Here is a 23,710-nt window from a genome sequence, read left to right on the forward strand (position 1 = left end):
TGATGTTCTTAAGTTAGTTAGGTTTAAGTAGTTCTACGTTCTAGGGGACTGATGACCTCAGAAGTTAAGTCCCATAGTGCTCAGAGCCATTTGAACCTTCTTTTAGTCAAGTTGTGCCACAAATTTCTTGTCTTCTGAGATTTGTTCAGTACTTTCTCTTTAGTTAAGTGATCTACCCATCTAATATTCAGCATTATTCTGTAGCGCCATCATTTCAAACGCTTCTATTCTCCTCTTGTCTAAACTGTGTACCGTCCATGTTTCGCTTCCGTACATGGTTACACTCCCAAAAAATATCTTCGGAAAAGACTTCCCAAGACTTAAATTCATATTCTACGCTAACAAATTTCTCTTCCTCAGAAACGTCTTTCTTGCCCTCGCTAGTCTACATTTTATATTATCTCTACTTCGGCCGTCATCAGTTACGAGTATTTTGCTGCCCAAATAGCAAAAGCTATCTACTACTTTAGGCATCTCGTTTCCTAATGTAATTCCCTCGGCATCACTTGATTTGAATCGACTACATTCCGATATCTTTGATTTGCTTTTGTTGATATTCATCTTATACCCTCCTTTCAAGACACTGTCCGTTCCGCTCAAGTGCTCTTCAAGTCCTTTGCTGTCTTCTCCCTGGATTTTAGTTCCTACTCAAATTTTTCTTTTGTTTCCTTTACTGCTTGCTCAATGTACAGATTGAATAACATCGGGAATAGGCTACAACCTTGTCTAACTACCTCCTCAACCAATGCTTCCCTTTCATATCCCTCGACTCTTATAACTGTCGTCTGCTTTCTATATAAGTTGTAAATAGACTTTCGCTCCCTGTATTTTACCCATGCTGCCTTCGTAATTTCAAAGAGAGTATTAATGTCAGTATTTTCAAAAGCATTCTCTAAGTTTACAAATGCTACAAATGTATGTTTGCCTCTCCTTAACCTACCTTCTAAGATAAATCATTGAATCAGTGTTGCCTCGCGTGTTCCTACATTTCTCCGAAATCTGAACTAATCTTGCTCGAGGTCGGCTTCTACCAATTTTTCCAATTTTCTGTAAAGAACTTCTTATTAATAAATAAATATTTTTTACACGTCAGGTATTATTTTTCCCATCCCTGTTAACGCGTTTCACTAAAATGTTCCTTGCGAGAGGGTGGCGAATCTGCGACTGTTCCACCCCTTTAAGAACGATGCAGTCAGTTCTGTCTGCTGGTAAATCATGATTCCAGCAATATATCTGACCCGATAGTCGTGGGCGACGTGTGCCCAACCCTGGTGCTTAGTCCGAGCGCGACTGAGTTTGCTAACCACTGGTTCGTTCTCATTGCCGTCATCACCGAACAGACCCCTTCCTACAATAGACACGGACCTGACTGCAAATGCATGAAGCAATCGGGCGGTCCGCCAGTCGTCACTGGGATCGGCGACGAGGCGCCGCGAGTTGCGCTATAAATCAGGCGCGCCACCCACCGAACAGGCCGCGACTGCCGGCTGCAAGCGAGCCTGACAAATTATTCGCGTCAGCCACATACTGCCGACACAATTTCCCGGGCGCTTTGTCACAGCCTGACACCGCGCGCGAAAACTAATACTCCCAGGTGGGCCATTAAAATCACTTTGTTTCATCGTCACGTTGAATATGACGTACAGTCAAGATCGGTCTCGGAAGTGAATTATATACACATATAAAAAAAACGGGCAGGTAATATTTCATCCTGACAATGTACATGTAATACGCGATGTTGGGAGAGTGAGGTTCTGCAGACAGCTTCTTTGAGACGGGTAGTTAAAATCCGTTGTTAATAACAGCGTAATTTCTGTACTGCCGGTTTTATCCGTTGCGAGACAAAGACGTGTCTCAAGAAAATTTCCCATGCCCAGTATCAGACTTCACATTGGACGATTTTACAAAGCGCTAACTATGTATGTACTGTGTTCATGTGTTCATAGTAAATTATTGAAAAAAATGGCAGCCACCCGTTAATATCTCCTTTCTAGAGGTGCCGTACGAACCACTTATGTTGAAAAATGCTTACGAGAAGCAACAGATCTGCTAGAGCGCCCACACTACGATAGTGCTTCCTCTCCAGGAGAGCTTCTGGTCTGTATGGGGTTGTTAACACATAGGGTTGACGAAGGACATCAAATGAGCTCATAGAAGGGCAGCTCGTCTTGTAAGGGGGTGGCAGAGAAATGGCCCGATTTGGATATATCGTAAAACATTTTTAATCACAACAGCGAATGCCTTTGAAACCTCCCTTAGAAAAATTTATGAATTTCTGTGCTGGTAACGCCTTACGTTATTTGATTTTCAAACAGCTGAGCGAAACTGAACGAACTCAGACATTTCTCTCATTACTTATTCTGATCATTACTAAACAGACACACAATATTTTTAGCGCAACGCAATCTGACTTTCAATAATCCCTACAAAAGAATGGCCGTGACTAACAATAACCTACACCTTTCATGAATCACTTACCGCACAAAAATCTTTGTTACTCGAACTACTGCAATACAGCGAGCGCCAATACTGCCAGCTAAATAAAGGATTCTAACTACTGAAGGCACTAACTACTGATAGGCATAAATAGCAGTCCGCAGCTCGTGGTCGTGTGGTAGCGTTCTCGCTTCCCGTGCCCGGGTTCCCGGGTTCGATTCCCGGCGGGGTCAGGGATTTTCTCTGCCTCTTGATGACTGGGTGTTGTGTGACGTCCTTAGGTTAGTTAGGTTTAAGTAGTTCTAAGTTCTAGGGGACTGATGACCATAGATGTTAAGTCCCATAGTGCTCAGAGCCATAGTTAGTAAATGAAAGATTTTGATAGAGAACAAACAATGTATTTACCTTAATAGTGTTCAAAAGTTATTATATATATACACTCCTGGAAATGGAAAAAAGAACACATTGACACCGGTGTGTCAGACCCACCACACTTGCTCCGGACACTGCGAGAGGGCTGTACAAGCAATGATCATACGCACCGCACAGCGGACACACCAGGAACCGCGGTGTTGGTCGTCGAATGGCGCTAGCTGCGCAGCATTTGTGCACCGCCGCCGTCAGTGTGCCAGTTTGCCGTGGCATACGGAGCTCCATCGCAGTCTTTAACACTGGTAGCATGCCGCGACAGCGTGGACGTGAACCGTATGTGCAGTTGACGGACTTTGAGCGAGGGCGTATAGTGGGCATGCGGGAGGCCGGGTGGACGTACCGCCGAATTGCTCAACACGTGGGGCGTGAGGTCTCCACAGTACATCGATGTTGTCACCAGTGGTCGGCGGAAGGTGCACGTGCCCGTCGACCTGGGACCGGACCGCAGCGACGCACGGATGCACGCCAAGACCGTAGGATCCTACGCAGTGCCGTAGGGGACCGCACCACCACTTCCCAGCAAATTAGGGACACTGTTGCTCCTGGGGTATCGGCGAGGACCATTCGCAACCGTCTCCATGAAGCTGGGCTACGGTCCCGCACACCGTTAGGCCGTCTTCCGCTCACGCCCCAACATCGTGCAGCCCGCCTCCAGTGGTGTCGCGACAGGCGTGAATGGAGGGACGAATGGAGACGTGTCGTCTTCAGCGATGAGAGTCGCTTCTGCCTTGGTGCCAATGATGGTCGTATGCGTGTTTGGCGCCGTGCAGGTGAGCGCCATAATCAGGACTGCATACGACCGAGGCACACAGGGCCAACACCCGGCATCATGGTGTGGGGAGCGATCTCCTACACTGGCCGTACACCACTGGTGATCGTCGAGGGGACACTGAATAGTGCACGGTACATACAAACCGTCATCGAACCCATCGTTCTACCATTCCTAGACCGGCAAGGGAACTTGCTGTTCCAACAGGACAATGCACGTCCGCATGTATCCCGTGCCACCCAACGTGCTCTAGAAGGTGTAAGTCAACTACCCTGGCCAGCAAGATCACCGGATCTGTCCCCCATTGAGCATGTTTGGGACTGGATGAAGCGTCGTCTCACGCGGTCTGCACGTCCAGCACGAACGCTGGTCCAACTGAGGCGCCAGGTGGAAATGGCATGGCAAGCCGTTCCACCGGACTACATCCAGCATCTCTACGATCGTCTCCATGGGAGAATAGCAGCCTGCATTGCTGCGAAAGGTGGATATACACTGTACTAGTGCCGACATTGTGCATGCTCTGTTGCCTGTGTCTATGTGCCTGTGGTTCTGTCAGTGTGATTATGTGATGTATCTGACCCCAGGAATGTGTCAATAAAGTTTCCCCTTCCTGGGACAATGAATTCACGGTGTTCTTATTTCAATTTCCAGGAGAGTATATATATATCAGTTCATGACATCCAGTCTTACAAGTTTACTGTCTCTGATGGACACAAATCCAGATCATCCGCTCTCAAAACTCCGCCATCTCACTCCCCACATCCACCACTGCTGGCGGCTCTCCTCCAACTGCGCAACGCTACGCGCTGTTAATAGCCAACTGCCCAACACTACAATAGCAAATTCCGACAACGCAAACCAGCCACAGACTTCACACAGCACAGCCAGTGATTTTCATACAGAGCGCTACGTGGCGTTACCAACATAAAAACCTAAACAGCCTACTTACAACAGCCTGCGAAGTAAATTCTCTACGGCACACTCGAACGTCTGCATACGAATGTTACCGATTTCTGCACGACTGGTGTCATTGAGTTTCGCAGCTGTGTGTTGACGTCTAGCGTTCACTATGTCTTTCAGGAACCCTCCAGAGGAAGTAATCACAGACAACTAAGCAGGGAGATCTTAGAGGCCACAAAATGTCGCCATTCCTTAAAATGATGTGGTTAGCAAACACTCTGCGCACTGCTGCCATTGTAATTTGAGCACAATGGTTCGTAACACCAGCTTGCGAAACCGACACTCATTTGCAATAAACTGTTCAAGTTCAAGAGCGAGAAACGTGACAACCGTGGCAACATACCGCCCAGATGTGACTGTGGTTGCTTGTCCAAGTTCATTTTCAACCAAGACAGGGCAGATAATGCCCACTGACGAGACAGCATACCATATTGTGATTTTCTGGCTGTTTAAAGGGCGTCGACGGAGTTCGTGAGGATCATCCTCGAATCGGTAACGGCAGTTTTGTTTGTTGTCATAACCACTGACATGAAAATGTGCCTCGTTACTCTCCGTAGCAAATTTAACATTCCTTCATTGTCCCACTATCAGTCAACATTTCAGGTGAATAGAGTTTTTCGCTTTTCATCATAACTTTCGTTTCACTGCTGCACAGCCTACATATTGTAAGAATGCAACTTAAAATCATTCCGTAAAATTCTGTGCAAACTACGACTGGACATTCCCACTACTGCCATTATTTGTTTCGCAGAACTTTTTCGACTGTTGGTTACAATATTTTGCACCTCTCCTGTTCTTTCCTGCGAGTGACGACTTTTGAGGCTTCCTGGCGATTTCGGCTTAATACACTGCCGTCTAGTAGCAGCAATACAATCGCCTTACCTGTAAAAGATCTTCTCAGCCACTGTACGTTCATGTGTGCTCCAGCGCTCCGTCTCAGCAAATGGCGTACCTGCTCGAAAAACATTACAAACTTTCAGTATTACCAGTATTACACTCCACTTTGAGAGACCAATTAAAATAACCCGTTTTTCTTCCACACCATGTTTATTATCTCAGTTGCTCAGTGCTTCCTGTACACAAAATCATAGTCAATAACATACGAGACAATAATGATTGAGAGGATGAGCAACAGAAGACGACTCGTTTGGTATCAACTGCCAGAGTTTCATAATATAGTAGTGTATACTAATTCGAATTTTTATTGTTTCGGAGATATAGCTGTTCAAATGTAATCCAAAAAAAAAATACTTGCAGAAGGTGTCAAGCAAAGGCAAATGGATAAGTTCAAAGTTGATTTTCATATATTCCACATCTGGTTTCAGTTCACTTTCGAATTCTGTTGATAGCACCACGTGTAGCTCCGTTGAATCCTGCTTGGCGTTCTGTTCGTAATCCAAAGTTCTAACACTAAAGTTTTGTTATCAGCATAAGCCAAGCAGTTCTAAGAGAGGGACCAGTAAACAGCAATGTTTTTTGGTAGAGTCATCAGTCTTCTTATATGTTTTAGACAGCTCGCTATAACATCCTCACCTGTGCAGAGCTCTTCATCTCAGAACGTCCTCTGTCTTCGCCTACAAGTTTGTACTCTGATATCTCAGCACATGTCCTTCCTCTAGCGATTATCATACAGAGATAGCGCGGACAAAAGTGGGCACTTAACAATATTCTATTTTTCCCTTCTACTTTTGTGGTTACATGACAGTGAAAATTATACACATTACATCTAAGATTATACTTTACACCATGCCATTAGTAGAAGATTGCTTGTATTATGTATTAAAGTTACATTTAACAAAATGTTACAAATGAAGAAAATGGATCTTTTCTCCAGGCCTGGGATAAACATCCTATTGTTATCCGGCAAAATTCCATACAAAAATAAATTATTATAATTACAACAGACGAGAGGAGAACTACAGTTTTTCAGTTCCTGCCATTATTAACTTCTATAATGTTTCACTATCTCAAAATCATCATCATCATTATTGTGTGCCTGTTAAGTCTTCATTACAGACTCGACAGGGTGGAAAATTATATTTGGATCGCAAGATTTCCAAATGCTACAGTTCAAAGCCCTCTATCGCCAGATGGCTACAAATACGTTTTACTTATTTATTTTATTTAAAAAGCTTTAAGAGTTGTCACATAAAAAATTCAGAGGCATTACTTTTCAGCACCCTCCCGTACATTGCTTCACCCATTCTCCATCTGGACACAACTAATAACACACACTGCCTGCATTAACCATGGGTAAAACTGGACTCCTTTGGCGGACGCTGCAGCCACGGTACAGATAACATACAACGATCAGCATATTTCTCAGGATCGTATAGAAGATATATAATTAAAATTTTAACTAAAAGTTACAAATCTTTGACAATTTGACAGCACGATTTGTTAGTATAAAACGTGGTTATAAATCTTGTGTAAATAGAATTTATACAGCAAATCGTTTTTTGATCAAAATTTTGAGAACTACGTATGGTAAATAATTAAGCTAGTACAGATAAAAGTCGGTTTATATTTTAATTACTCAGTGGATCTTAAAACGTAACATTCGCTCTAGATCTTCGACAAGATGTGACCAGTTTATTACATTCAGAACTTACGTAGAAATGCCGTGAATATTTTTAAGATGCTTACAAAATACCTTCTGCAATTTTCTATAGATAGTGATTTTACATAAAATAATATTATGCCATCAAACAGTAACTCTAATTCCATTTGAAACTTAGTATAACATAGAAATTAGAAGTGTCGTATAGTCAACAGTAGATACAAATCTCATTTCCATGCTTTGTTCAAAAATGGTTCAAATGGCTCTGAGCACTATGGGACTAAACTTCTGAGGTCATCAGTCCCCTAGAACTTAGAACTACTTAAACCTAACTAACCTAAGGACATCACACACATCCATGCCCGAGGCAGGATTCGAACCTGCGACCGTAGCGGTCGCGCGGTTCCAGACTGTAGCAGCTAGAACCGCTCGGCCACTCCGGCCGGCCCCATGCTTTGTGTATCGGCTTCTTTACTAAAGGTAGGATCAGATATTATACTCTGTATGTAACATTACGTAAGTAATGATACTGCGAATCTGTGGAGTAACGAACGAGTTTTAAATGAAATTGTAATTTGTTCATTCCGGTACGAACGTAGTACAGTGCGCAAAGAAATCGCAGCACTAAGCGCAATATGTTCCCCCTATGAAACGTTGGTTGCCGCATACCCTGGGTTGCCCCGACCAGTTTTTGTTGCACTGTATAAAGCAGACAGACGGCGCCTAGTACGCGGACCTGGCTCGGCCCACCCGCGACATCAAAGAAAACCCCGCCGGCACCTTCGGCCCGCGCGCTCTCCTTCCGGCGTTCCTCGGCCGCCATAAGCCACAGCGCAGCGCCTTTATCCACTTACCTGGCCGTAATGGCTGTGGAACAGCGTCGTTCCGCGCCCGTTTACCGGACGTGATTATGATAAATTCTGGGTGGGCGCGGCTCTGGGGCGGCCCGCAGCCGTAATGATAGCCGCCGCACCGAGGTGGTCGGCTCTTCCGCTTAGCCCGAGGCGGGGAACAAATTACAGGAGAAAACGTGACAACACGGCGCCAACACCGAACCTCCTCCCCATACCGGTAACGGCCATAAATTTCCCTGTGGTGGACAGGCATTCTCATGTGCTCTTCTAGCGAGATTTTCCACACACAGTACACTGGAAACGAGAGGCACACAGTTAACAATAAAACTTAATTTAAAAATAAAAAAACCGACACAAAAATGTATAAAAAGGTAAAAACAAAATAAAATGTTTTGTCCCTTTAAGTTTAATATATTGTATTGTATTTTATGTTAACCGGGGACCTAGAAACGACGGAGAGGCTCCGTCCCCGCCGCAGCCGCAGTCGTCCACAACCCCACGACGACTACCGCAGTCCACTTCACCCCTCCGCCGCCGCACACCGAACCCAGGGTTATTCTGCGGTTCGGCACGTGGTGGACCCCCCAGGGAACGTATCGCACCAGACGAGTGTAACCACTATGTTTGCGTGGTAGAGTAATGGTGGTGTACGCGTACGTGGAGAACTTGTTTGCGCAGCAATCGCCGACATAGTGTAACTGAGGCCGAATAAGGGGAACCAGCCCGCATTCGCCGAGGCAGATGGAAAACCGCCTAAAAACCATCCGCCGGGCGGATTCGTGCCGGGGACCATGCGCTCCTTCCCGCCTGAGCATCGTGGTATCCTGTTTCCTACACGACGCAGTGTTCAGTAGATTTTTGCCCGGTTCCTTCGCTGTTGTTAAGACATAAGTAAGCTGTCGTATGTTCTTTTCCGTTGCGTTGCAGTCGTGTTGCTGACAAATGCCTCAGGGCGAGTCTTGGTGAAGTATATCCATCATTTCGTGATCTTGTAGGTACTCTGCTACTGGATAGCTGACACGTAAAGCAGCCCCTACCACCAAACCAGTCTCAGGTGGTTCGCCTAAGTCCATGTCTACATCTACATTCATACTCCGCAAGCCACCCAACGGTGTGTGGCGGAGGGCACTTTATGTGCCACTGTCATTACCTCCCTTTTCTGTTCCAGTCGCGTATGGTTCGCGGGAAGAACGACTGTCTGAAAGCCTCCGTGCGCGCTCGAATCTCTCTAATTTTACATTCGTGATCTCCTCGGGAGGTATAAGTAGGGGGAAGCAATATATTCGATACCTCATCCAGAAACGCACCCTCTCGAAACCTGGACAGAAAGCTACACCGCGATGCAGAGCGCCTCTCTTGCAGAGTCTGCCACTTGAGTTTGCTAAACATCTCCGTAACGCTATCACGGTTACCAAATAATCCTGTGACGAAACGCGCCGCTCTTCTTTGGATTTTCTCTATCTCCTCCGTCAACCCGATCTGGTGCGGATCCCACACTGATGAGCTATACTCAAGTATAAGTCGAACGAGTGTTTTGTAAGCCACCTCCTTTGTTGATGGACTACATTTTCTAAGGACTCTCCCAATGAATCTCAACCTGGTACCCGCCTTACCAACAATTAATTTTATATGATCATTCCACTTCAAATCGAAAAATGGCTCTGAGCACTATGGGACTCAACTGCTGTGGTCATAAGTCCCCTAGAACTTAGAACTACTTAAACCTAACTAACCTAAGGACAGCACACAACACCCAGCCATCACGAGGCAGAGAAAATACCTGACCCCGCCGGGAATCGAACCCGGGAACCCGGGCGTGGGAAGCGAGAACGCTACCGCACGACCACGAGATGCGGGCCCACTTCAAATCGTTCCGCACGCATACTCCCGGATATTTTACAGAAGTAACTGCTACCAGTGTTTGTTCCGCTATCATATAATCATACAATAAAGGATCCTTCTTTCTATGTATTCGCAATACATTACATTTGTCTATGTTAAGGGTCAGTTGCCACTCCCTGCACCAAGTGCCTATACGCCGCAGGTCTTCCTGCATTTCGCTACAGTTTTCTACTGCTGCAACTTCTCTGTATACTACAGCATCATCCGCGAAAAGCTGCATGGAACTTCCGACACTATCTACTAGGTCCTTTATATATATTGTGAGAAGTAATAGTCCCATAACACTCCCCTGTGGCACGCCAGAGGTTACTTTAACGTCTGTAGACGTCTCTCCATTGAGAACAACATGCTGTGTTCTGTTTGCTAAAAATTCTTCAATGCAGCCACAGAGCTGGTCTGATATTCCGTAGGCTCTTACTTTGTTTATCAGGTGACAGTGCGGAACTGTATCGAACGCCTTCCGGAAGTCAAGGAAAATAGCATCTACCTGGGAGCCTGTATCTAATATTTTCTGGGTCTCATGAACAAATAAAGCGAGTTGGGTCTCACACGATCGCTGTTTCTGGAATCCATGTTGATTCCTACAGAGTAGATTCTGGGTTTCCAAAATCGACATGATACGCGGGCAAAAAACATGTTCTAAAATTCTACAACAGATCGACGTCAGAGATATAGGTCTATAGTTTTGCGCATCTGCTCGACGACCCTTCTTGAAGACTGGGACTACCTGTGCTCTTTTCCAATCATTTGGAACCTTCCGTTACTCTAGAGACTTGCGGTACACGACTGTTAGAAGGGGGGCAAGTTCTTTCGCGTAATCTGTGTAGAATCGAATTGGTATCCCGTCAGGTCCAGTGGACTTTCCTCTGTTGAGTGATTCCAGTTGCTTTTCTATTCCTTGGACAGTTATTTCGATGTCAGCCATTTTTTCGTTTGTGCGAGGATTTAGAGCAGGAACTGCAGTGCGGTCTTCCTCTGTGAAACAGCTTTGGAAATAGGTGTTTAGTATTTCAACTTTAAGCGTGTCATTCTCTGTTTCAATGCCATCATCATCCCGGAGTGTCTGGATATGCTGTTTCGAGCCACTTACTGATTTAACGTAAGACCAGAACTTCCTAGGATTTTCCGTCAAGTCGGTACATAGAATTTTACTTTCAAATTCACTGAACGCTTCACGCATAGCCCTCCTTACGCAACTTTGACATCGTTTAGGTTCTGTTTGTCTGAGAGGTTTTGGCTGCGTTTACACTTGCAGTGAAGCTCTCTTTGCTTTAGCAGTAGTTTCCTAACTTTGTTGTTGAACCACGGTGGGTTTTTCCCGTCCCTCACAGTTTTACTCGGCACGTACCTGTCTAAAACGCATTTTACGGTTGCCTTGAACTTTTTCCATAAACACTCAACATTGTCAGTGTCGGAACAGAAATTTTCGTTTTGATCTGTTAGGTAGTCTGAAATCTGCCTTCTATTACTCTTGCTAAACAGATAAACCTTCCTCCCTTTTTTTATATTACTATTAACTTCCATATTCAGGGATGCTACAACGGCCTTATGATCACTGATTCCCTGTTCTGCACTTACAGACTCGAAAAGTTCGGGTCTGTTTGTTATCAGTAGGTCCAAGATGTTATCTCCACGAGTCGGTTCTCTGTTTAATTGCTCGAGGTAATTTTCGGATAGTGCACTCAGTATAATGTCACTCGATGCTCTGTCCCTACCACCCGTCCTAAACATCTGAGTGTCCCAGTCTATATCTGGTAAATTGAAATTACGCTCGTTTTTGAGCTGTCGCGACCTCAGTATATTTTACTTACGTGTGATATCATGAAGCGAAAAAGAAAGATTGATCGGGGCTCCTTAGTCGAGCCAGCTCGTGCACGTGATGGGACAGAAAGGCAATAAGAATATTTCTAAAATTATACGCGTTTAGATGCAGCAGACAACGAGCTAGCTCTTGGAGGTCGGTGAGTGAGGCGCAGTGGGACTTACACTATTTGTCAACTCGCGAAACAAGTCGACAGTCGAAGCCAAACTCGTGACAGGAAAAAGTCAGAGCTGGATTTGGAATATTAAACGGGAATTAAGGCGATCACTTGCAGTGGAATATCCCAGAAAGACAATAAAAGGTATCGCGTGTAACCAGATTTGCCGGCCTCGGTGGTCTAGCTGTTCTAGGCGCTCAGTCCGGAACCGCGCGACTACTACGGTCGCAGGTTCGAATCCTGCCTCAGGCATGGATGTGTGTGATGTCCTTAGGTTGGTTAGGTTTAAGTAGTTCTAAGTTCTAGGGGACTAATGACCACAGATGTTAAGTCCCATAGTACTCAGAGCCATTTGTAACCAGATTCGAGTGGCGGCCAGTTAAGAATTATATAAAGGAGCACCTATGAGCAGTAGGATCATTAGTATCAAGTGTCCAGCATGCAGAGAGCACTCGGCCAGTATCAAGACGTCACTGGGCAGCGACGCCTAGTAGCAGCTACTGACTGAATTACAGAAACTTCGACTTCGAGAAGACGACAGAATACTCTGATGGACACGATTGCAACTGTTAGATAACTTGTACTTTCTGTTTCCATTAGTATAGTGCTCAACAGAGACAGCTGGCTTCTGTCTCAAATAGCCACCATTGGGCATTTTAGTTAATACCAGGAACATGTCACTGATTAAAACTTGTCTCCTGTGCATAAGACCAAGAGGTCATTGATTAATATTCAATTATCCCACACTGAACGTGTGATAGTACGACTACTCGTCTCTGATGGAAAATGTAGCTTGTGTGTAATAAGAGTAGGATCCTGAGAAGGGGTTGTGGCTGAATGTATAGGACGCTGTATGACTACTTATGTTTAACAAGGAGTAGTTGGTCGGATACCTCACATGCCAATGTGTGCAAAGATAAATAAATCTATTTATAGAAGATTGCTAACTTGCTACTTTGGCAGACCATTCCTGCTAAAATCATCTCTTTGTCACCAATTTCCAACACAGTCCTAAACAAAGAAGAAAGTTCTACTCCCTCTCATGTCCGCTTTAAAGGTTGATTAGAGTAATTACAATGCTACCACGAAATCACACTGTCTTCAACGTCCCGATTGCCCAGCCAGGTCACACCGACTTTGTATTGGTGGATTGGGCCTGTGCCGGGCCAAGACAGAGCTTATTCTCAGTCACAAAGGTATATTTCGCCTATCAACACTATTTGTTGGTTTACTTAGCCATTAAAACTTCAAATAAATAGATTACTCAAAGTTGTTATTCACGCTCTTCGACTGCCGCAACGCACTCAAGGAAGTAGATCTGCAGTCGATAAAGACCCATTCTCACAGTACTCACAAAAAAAAAAAAAAAAATAAAATGGATATGGTGACATACGAGTATACTCACTACGTGCACTGAATACCGCGTTCAGATAAACAATACACAACGGTAAAGTACATAAACAATAAAAATTGATGCCAACTGTTCCGAACAGTACACTGCGAAAGATGAACGTAAATGTATTAAAATCCCTGCACAACAAGATGACCTTCATCAAACAAACAGCCTAAGTCCAAAAATCGAGAGATATTTTTAACCTTCATTTAAAATAGACAATTCGATAGAGTTAAAAGCGAAATACAATGGATGTTAATAGTATCGACTATAATAAAATTTAATTTTGCTCCTCATAGCGTTAAAAGCAACTATGGGCCTAAACACCAGTTTATTGCAGTGGATTATAGCTGGAAGCATTCTGACTTAACGATCTTTTAATGCGAGTGTAGGCAGTTATAATTCAAGCATGAAACTTTATGCAACCATTAAATGTAAGTCACTTAATCTACGTGTCTCATAATTAAAGGGGACATTTCCCAGCAGCCAATGGGAACGGCGCAGTCTGAATGCTGACGATAATGCTAGCCAGTAGAGCTCCCATCTGAATACGGCTCTCGGAATGACGAATCGCACAGAGCAATCTGTAAATGTGCAGTGGAGTCTGTGCGCTACCGTGGCGCACCCTGACGGCCAATGGCCAAGTTATCACTTGTGCCGTTACCACGATGTGCACAGTGCGGTCAGAACAGAGTGATACGGAAACTATTAGCAGTGTCCGTAGCGAGGCTGCGCTCGCATGGCAACAGCAGTTACCCGTGGTCTTAATTCAAAATCCAACTGGCAGCTATTACGATGAACGCGCTCTCATTAACTGGGATCACAGCTGTCATCGAGGCTCACTGCTCGCTCGATACTGCCGTTGTGACTCCTTCCTACGATTGCGGGATGACTTGGACTGTGCGTGTGCCACTGGTTGGGACCATTTGCGCTGACAATTGCGGAACATGCTGTGTAAACGGCTGCTATAGTCCGATGCACGAACGATGGCAGTCCGCGCAGCTCGAGACTCGGACGGGGACTGCATTGTTGCCGGTTCCAAGCGACGGTTGCGGTAAGCGCATACACCTGCTCAGCGCCTTAAGGGGGGTAGGACGTCAAACGGGCTGACTTGGAGCAGGAGAGGCACCACAGTACATTTTAATTTCCACTGTCTATACTTTTACAAGTAAATTCATAAAACTTTGTGAGCATGACCAGGAAGGATTTAGGATTCACACCTGTAGCAGCGGAAGTTCAAAAAATAACAAAATAAATTTTTTTACGTGTGAAATTTTATCATTTTTTCACTTACTATTGGCTGCATTTGTTGCTATAGGTACACTTTTCTTCATAAGTAAGAGAGACTGTTCGATGAAATGTGCACAGCATACAAACCATACTTCCAGGTGTCTGAAACTCTAGAATCTATTTAATTTATGAAAAAATGAATGAGCTGTTACGTTTTAAAATTTATGTTTAGAAAAAAATCAAATTTTGTAGTTAATTATCTCAATTTTTACCACAGTTTTTAATAAATTTGGAAAATTCTAGAGTTTCATACACCTGTAAGTATTGTTTGTATGCTGTGCAAAATTCATCAAAGAATCTCTCTTACTTGTGAAGAAAACTGTACCTGTAGCAACAAATGTAGCCAACAGTAAGTGAAAAAATGATGAAATTTCATATCTAAAAAAAATTTATTTTGTTATGTTTTTGCACTTCCACTGCTATGAGTATGAATCCTGAATCCTTCCTGTTCATGCTGACAAAGTTTTATGAATTTATTTGTAAAAGCATAGACAGTAGAAAATAAAATGTCCTGTGGTGCCTCTCCTGCTCCAAGTCGGCCCGTTTGACGTCCTATCCCCCTTAAGAAAGCGTTCATACTTCAAATTGTGTCTCTCACTTGTTTGTGCAAAATTTGTTGCTTACAACCACCATCAGCCAAGACAACTCGCAACAAAGGGAATAAAAATTCGCTGAATAACTCGCTAAAACTACGTTTAATTCTCGCAATGGCTATGACATTCGCAGTAGAGAGCTGAGAGCGATACTGAACGCTCGTTGGTTGCCGGAGAATGTGTGACGAAGATGCGCAGAACACGCCTAAGCTCGTTCGTGACTCCAACTATAGCTGCTGCCAGAATAGTCACACCTCCCTTGCCCTTGTTTGGTCTCCCTCCTCTCTGGTTTCAGTTTGCGCAAGTTTCGTCGTCTCCACACCGTTTGCTGCGAGAAAGGTTGGTTCAAATGGCTCTGAGCACTATGGGACATAACTTCTATGATCATCAGTCCCCTAGAACTCAGAACTACTTAAACCTAACTAACATAAGGACATCACACACATCCATGTCCGAGGCAGGATTCGAACCTGCAACCGTAGCGGTCGCCGGCCACTCTGGCCGGCGCGAGAAAGGTCTCGTTATGTATCGACATAGATCGCAGTGTGACTTTAGCGTGTCACACGAAACAAAACACGAGATGTGCGATGCTCTAGTTTATTGGTGACCACGTTTCGGTAGTTCTCACTTCAAACTGCGTCACTTCCACAAATTTTTCTCGTTTTCCGGCTGTAGCTGGGCTAAGAGCCACCATGTTGCTGCATTTGCACGAAATGCATATACTTGAAAACGAGATGTAGATAGGAACAAAAATTTATGTCTGAGCATGATCAGGTGTTATTTTCAGTCTCCAAAATCTGTTAGGGTTGTGATGCTGTAGTCGGCTGCTAACATGTTCTGTGTGAGGGACTGGGACGCAAATGGCTTTGGAGAAGTAGTGATACGGCTATACTAGATAATGGAAAGGATCGAGGTGGGTAGGACTGCAACTCTGCAGGGAAGAAGATGTAGAGTAACCCATAAGTTTTAGGACAAGTAGGAGAAGTAGTGATACGGCTATACTAGATAATGGAAAGGATCGAGGTGGGTAGGACTGCAACTCTGCAGGGAAGAAGATGTAGAGTAACCCATAAGTTTTAGGACAAGTAGATTTCAAAAATGTTTTCTCCATTTTCAATCACAGTCGAGACTCTGGCCAATTCAGTGGGCTGTCAACAATGAACTGTACGCTGTACGTTGTTGAAATTCCTTATACAATCCGCATAACATTCAAGCTTACCAACAACGGCCGGCCGATGGTGGCCGAGCGGTTCTAGGCGCTTCAGTCTAGAACAATTTACTAACAATGAAGGCACAACAAAAATTTTCCCTTTTTCATGGTAATTCACAGGACGTATCAAACCATCCTTGTAGGGCTGTCGCGGGTAGAAGTGCAGCGGGGTGTATGGAGTCGGTTTTGCGTGGGATCTGATACCGAACTTAACATTCCTGGTGTTTAAGGAGGTCTGGGAACATTGCCGCTTCATACAGGATACCTGTGAAGAGCAGAAAGCGAGGCCGAGAGCATGATCTTCAAGGGGTGGGCCGCTTTCCTTCGTTGGTCACTTCATAGTCCTCTCCCCTCCCTGCCCCCTCCCCTCCCCCTCCCCCCCCCCCCCCGCCTCCGCCATACATACACATGGGTATGGGTGAACTAGCAAAAGCCATATTCCCAACCTTCAACCAAGTTTGGTTTTCTTGCGTTAAAAGATTAAAATAACAGAATATAAATTCAAAAAACACGATTAATTTCGACGATTTACTTTCCTTTTTTGCACCTTCTACGCCAAGGAGCAGTATTCAAGAGTAGTGGGTCTTTTTCAGACAAGCGTTCCAGCGGGTTGTGTGTGGCACGCGTGGCAGAGAAGTTGCCTGTTGGGAATATTTGGGAGGGGATTACTGGTTCACTATGTTCCAGACTGAGTGCATGTGTGAGTGTGTGTTTGTGTGTGTGTGGGGGGGGGGGGGGGAAGGGGATCTGATTTACAAAATAAACCAGAGGTGACGTGTGGCTGGTGCTAAGACGATGGCAGGTCGCTCTAGGTCAGTTCCCAGCAGATACTTTATGGGGATGTGGTGTTTTTTAACCTTAAGGCTAATGCAAAAAATTTCTGAGCCCCCCATCTACTGACTTCAAAAATCCAGCTTATGAATTTCATCATTAACGAAGGCTGAAGTAAACTGGCTGCAGTCTATTCCAGGAGTCTAGCCCCAGAGTTCAATTGTGCTATGTAAATATTAATAAATCAGAACCATGTATTCCTACCATGACATTTATTTCGTTAACACAGATTTCACTGGAATTACAGAGGAATGATGGGTAAAATGTTTCTTCTTAGAGTGATTTTGGTGCTGATTCAAAAACTAGTTTTAGATTTTGTGGATCTGTAATATTTTGAAGTTATGGATTATTTAATATTATTAATAATATGTTATTAATATTAATTTATCTACTGGCTTTAGGTTACAGCTGTACGAGTGAAACATTATCTTTTGTCCTCTAGCATTAGTTGAATGACTGTTACTTTTGAAAACAGTCGTTTATTTGTAATTTTTTAGAACATTTCTCCTGGAGAAACAGCGGTCTGGTTAAAAGTACATTATATATGTATTACAAAAGGCCTCAACCGCAATAAAACGTTTATTTACAATGGTTACCGGTTTCTATCAGAATGTGACAATTTTCAGACCATTTACACTGAAATAGAACAAAGAATGGATTTAGAAAGATGTCTCATAATAGCAGTAACATATGTACATGACGTACAAAAAATTGAAGGAGAAATTATAGCCATAACGGTAGGCGGTGGCGGTGAAAGTAGCAGTTGTTATGATTCCACTAAAGCCAACGTTTATTTGAATTCCATATTACATCAAATCTTCCTCCTTTAATATGTGATACAATTTTGGAATTAAGTGAATGAGTATGTTTCAATGAAACCTACTATCCCATTATGATCATTAGTTGTTACAGATGTTCAATTCATAGTAGCAAAATATGGGGTCACGAAATTAACTGGTTTCAACATTCGAATTATAGATTTCTTACCCGAATCCTAAAATAAAATTTCAGAGGGATTGTGTGGTACCTATGGAATCAGCAGGCCATTAGCACTGTTCTCGTGTAGTTGTGAACATGTCTTATGCATAAAAAATAGAATTAACGTAATATAATCTTAGGTTAGTCTCAATGAGTTTGTTGGTAGGTGTCTAGATCGACTTTGTATCAATATTCGATTAGGAAATTATATCTCAGGTAGGAAGGACGGAGGAATGGAGGGTTGGGGGACGATAAGTCGGTAAAGATAAATGATTACCTTTTCACGGCTGGGATTCACAGCTATCTAGAGCTTTACGAAATACGGCATATTCGCCATTGACTGTAGAAATTATTTATTTTCGCTACTGCCGAATCGGCCTGAATTCCATTATGAAGTGGTATACTAAAAAAGACCGTACTTCAGCACATGTCAAACTTTAAAAATCCTTCGACATCTACACGTGTAGTTTAGTGCCTGACCTTTTTAACAATGTTAACATCCCTAGCACACAAGCAATAAACCATTTTTCTTATTGTTCTGGCTGAATCACAGTCTTAGTTTACCGCTTGATAATGTCCTTAAGGCCGAAACTGCCATAGTGAAAATAAATAATTTCTACGATAGTGGGGAACACAATGTTTCTCAAAAAGATAAATGAGTCGTATTGTCTGGGAGAGAGCGAATGATTTTGGCCTGGGGAATGTGATGTGTAAGTGGAGGCCGAAGCAAAAAAGTGCTAGGAGGGGTCAGGAAGCTGAGAGAGACATTGGAGCCTTGCTCTAAGAAATTGATACGGGGTCTAAGATAGGATAGATAGATAACAGAACAGATTCCTGTGTGTGGAAGAGGGAGCTTTCGGATTGGAAATGGACTGTGGAGGCTGGAGAGGTGGAGGAAGTGTAGGAGGTGTTGATAAACTGGAGGCAGCAGTCTAGGATTGAATACAATAGAGTAGAGAGTTGCGTAATGGAAGACTTGCATTCACAAATGCAAATTCGATTAGACTTCAAATGCACAGTTTATTAGTGGCATATGAAAATTTGTGCCAGGCCGGGACTCGAACAAGTGTCTCCCGCTTTATCATTCGACTATCCGAGCACGCTTCCCGGACCAACCCAAACCTCCACATGTCACGGTGTGTCAACGTCCTTCACTCGTGCAGTTGCTGTGATTGTGCACATAGAGAGACTTATTCGTTATTGGTTCGATATCTCTAAGCGTGTCATACTATACTACTGGCCATTAAAATTCCTACACCACGAAGATGACGTGCTACAGACGCGACATGTAACCGACAGGAAGAAGATGCTGTGATATGCAAATGATTAGCTTTACAGAGCATTCACACAAGGTAGGCGCCGGTGGCGACCTTACAACCTGCTGACATGAGGAAAGTTTCCAACCGATTTCTCATACACAAACAGCATTTGACCGGCGTTGCCTGCTGAAACGTTGTTGTGATGCCTCGCGTAAGGAGGAGATATGCGTACCATCACGTTTCCGACTTTGATAAAGGTCGGATTGAAGCCTATCGCGATTGTGGTTTATCGTATCACGACATTGCTGCCCGCGTTGGTCGAGATCCAATGACTGTTAGCAGAATATAGAAAAGGTGGGTTCAGGAGGGTCATACAGAACGCCGTGCTGGATCCCAACGGCCTCGTATCACTAGCAGTCGAGATGACAGGCGTCTTACCCGCATGGCTGTAACGGATCGTGCAGCCAAGTCTCGATCCCTGAGTCAACAGATGGGAACGTTTGCAAGACAACAACCACCTGCACGAACAGTTCTACGACGTTTGCAGCAGCATGGACTATCAGCTCGGAGACCATGGCTGGGGTTACCCTTGACGCTGCATCACAGACAGGAGCGCCTTAGAAAGTGTACTCAACGACGAACCTGGGTGCACGAATGGCAAAATGTCATTTTTCGGATGAATCCAGGTTCTGTTTACAGCATCATGATGGTCGCATCCGTGTTTGGCGACATCGCGGTGAACGCAAATTGGAAGCGTATAATCGTCATCGCCATACTGGCGTATCACCCGACGTGATGATATGGGGTGCCATTGGTTACACGTCTCGGTCACCTCTTGTTCGCATTGACGGCACTTTGAACAGGGGACATTACATTTCAGATGTGTTACGACCCGTGGCCCTACCCTTCATTCGATCCCTGCGAAACCCTACATTTGAGCAGGATAATGCACGACCGCATGTTGCAGGTCCTGTACGGGCCTTTCTGGATACAGAAAATGTTCGACTGCTGCTCTGGCCAGCACATTCTCCAGATCTCTCACCAATTGAAAACGTCTGGTCATTGGTGGCCGAGCAACTGGCTCGTCACAATACGCCAGTCACTACTGTTGATGAACTGTGGTATCGTGTTGAAACTGCATGGGCAGCTGTACCTGTACACGCCATCCAAGCTCTGTTTGACTCAATGCCCAGGCGTTTCAAGGCGGTTATTACGGCCAGAGGTGGTTGTTCTGGGTACTGATTTCTCAGGATCTATGCACCAATTGCGTGAAAATGTAATCACATGTCAGTTTCAGTATAATATATTTGTCCAATGAATACCCGTTAATCATCTGCATTTCTTCTTGTTGTAGCAATTTTAATGGCCAGTAGTGTATTTTGCAGTGGCTTTGTTCTACAGCGCACTATGTTATGTTCTTCAGACATGAACGCATGTCTGAAGAACATTACACAGTACACAGTAAAACACAGAAATTGCAAAATAGAATTGTCTTATGACCTGAGAGTTTATGGGCTGTTTAGAATTTACGAAGGCGTTCCAAAAATTGGAGAAACATGGGGAATTTTTGACCGCTAAGCACCCTCTATGCACATCGATTCCAACGACTCGCACGTGTGAAGCGAGAAGTTCTTGCCGTGCATTTGTGGCGGATGCGGTGCTACAGCGATTATCCCCGGCACTTCGTCAGCCGCCATTAGGCGTCGGGCGGCGCTAGACGGCGCGTTCTTAGGGCGCAGATAAACCAGCCGTCATCGAGAGCCCTCGACCGGCGCCGCGGCCCGGCGCGGCTGTACTTCGGCCCCCGAGTGCTGGCGGTGACAGAGGCCTCGCAGCCGCCATCTGCCACTCACTTGACGCCCTCAGGCCGCACGCGCGGCATCTCACAGCGGCGCGTGCGCGCGCACACCACTTCCGGGTTTCCGTCATTAGCAAGCCCCGTGTCCTGTGTCTGACACTGCGGCTCCGGAGGGCCGTGAAAAGATCTGCAGAGGGCTACCGTCCTCGAGAGGTGCACGAAATCGCGATAATTACTCTTAGCGTTCGCGGTTCACGCATTGTGAGAGCTCCGCCATCGAGACATAATTTCAGCACCAGTCGCAAAGTGGTGTGCGAAGCGTGTATGAGGAATACGACGCCCTTTTCAAATCTCGATTGCTACCGCGTTAATTTACACCGGTGTGCAAAACGTAAATACGAAAGTAAGTTTCGCATGATGTGCCACTGCCACGTAACATAGCTCGATGAAACTTGGACCACACATGGAAGGAACTGCTACATTATAGTACAGAAGATAACTCAAAGAAATATGCAGTGACACGAATATAAAAACGCTTTTGTTCAAAGACAATAATCAACCAGAAGTTATTCCGACTCACGCTCGTCCTCTGGAGATTACAAAAGGCGGGGCATGACAATTAATAGAGTGTGTAATACAACTAAAACAGTTTGTGCGTCAGTCACTTGTTTATTTTGCCACTAGGCATTTCTATGGTTTACACCATCATCTTCATGTGGAGAATTGTTTATTTACATGGCTGGTTTTGGTTAAAAATTCAGACGTCTTTTCACAGTCGCAGATCAAAGGCAGTGCAGGTTATTTTGTGTATTTTGCTAATGATAAAAATTGTTTGTTTAGAAAAGGCACTTTTGAGGTTAAAGCATGAATTTATGACAGTGAATTGTACTTACAGAGATGGTAGAGTTGTAAAAAATGGTTCAAATGGCTCTGAGCACTATGGGACTCAACTGCTGTGGTCATAAGTCCCATAGAACTTAGAACTACTTAAACCTAACTAACCTAAGGACAGCACACAACACCCAGCCATCACGAGGCAGAGAAAATCCCTGACCCCGCCGGGAATCGAACCCGGGAACCCGGGCGTGGGAAGCGAGAACGCTACCGCACGACCACGAGATGCGGGCGGAGTTGTAAAAAGTCGGCGTACTGTTGCCTGATGTATGTCCTCATGACCGCACGTTACATTTATACTGTCACTTCAAAGATGTCCCATTCTGGAGGACGACAATTCAAACCTTCGTCGGGCCGTCCTGATTTGGGTTTTCCGTGATTCCCCTAAATCGCTTCAGGCAAACGCTGAGATGGTTCCTTTGAAAGGTCACGGTCGATTACCTTCCCCATCCTTCCATGATCGAAGATTGTGCTCTGTCACTAATGACCTCGTTGTCGACGGGACGTTAGGAATTAATCTCCTGTGCATTAAAACTGTAAATCATGAGAGTACTTTAAGTAATTTGTCAACTCGGTCCGAACAGGCCTTGGAAGGCCCAACGGTACCTACCGGCCGTCGTGTCATCCTCAGACCTCAGGCGTTACTGGATGCGGATATGGACAGGCATGTGGACACTACACCGCTCTTCCGGCTGTATGTCGGTTTACGAGACCGGAGCCGCTACTTCTCAATCAAGTAGGTCCTCAGTTTGACTCACAAGGGCTGAGTGCACCCCGCTTGCCAACAGCGCTCGGCAGACCGGATGGTCACCCATCCAAGTGCTAGCCCAGCCCGACAGTGCTTAACTTCGGTGATCTGACGGGAACCGGTGTTACCACTGCGGCTTGGCCCTTGGCACAAGTAATTTGTCAAAGTTTTTCAAAACGTTGGTTGAGCCCGTTTCACTAACGTCGTATAGGCATGTAAACAAAGAATTCTCCACCTGAAGATTATGGTGTGAACCATCGAAACGCGTAGTGGCAAAATAAACAGTGACTTACGTACAAACTGTTTAATTTATATTTATCAGCAGCCACAGCGCTTATAATCCCGTTCCTTAAGGACGAAATGTTCCGCGTGTGTAATCACCTCAGACGTCCATGCACGATGTGCAACGTGTTGTCGTGCTGGTCACGAGGTTAATAAGGAGTTCTTGTGGTAAAGCGTTCCCTTCCTCCATCAGCACGTTTGACAACTGCTAAATGATCATCGGTACATATGGACGTACTGCATTACGTCTCCCCAACACTTTCCACACCGACGAGATTTAAGTCGGTGGAGTAGATAGGCCAGCAATTCGCTAAATAACCTCTCGTTCTATGATGTCTTCCACTTGCGCTTTTCAATGCGGTCGCACGTTGTCATTCATAACAATGCAGCCAGAGCCGAGTAAATCCCTGAAAAGACGCACGTGAGTGTAGTGTCGCAATAACCTTCACAGGTGAATGTGCCGAGATGCAGGTCAGTATGACAATGAAACATTATGCCACCACATACCCGAACGACCGGCGTCTTCTCAGAGGTGCATTCGG

The 23,710-nt window shown here is 44.8% G+C and overlaps 1 pseudogene; it reads right to left on the reverse strand.

The window, feature by feature from the left end:
• Nucleotides 1–22,917: 22,917 nt before the first annotated feature.
• On the reverse strand, nucleotides 22,918–23,035 carry LOC126253764 (5S ribosomal RNA; annotated as a pseudogene).
• Nucleotides 23,036–23,710: the final 675 nt, after the last annotated feature.

Source organism: Schistocerca nitens, chromosome 4 (genome assembly GCF_023898315.1).
Source record: "Schistocerca nitens isolate TAMUIC-IGC-003100 chromosome 4, iqSchNite1.1, whole genome shotgun sequence".
NCBI lineage: Eukaryota > Metazoa > Arthropoda > Insecta > Orthoptera > Acrididae > Schistocerca > Schistocerca nitens.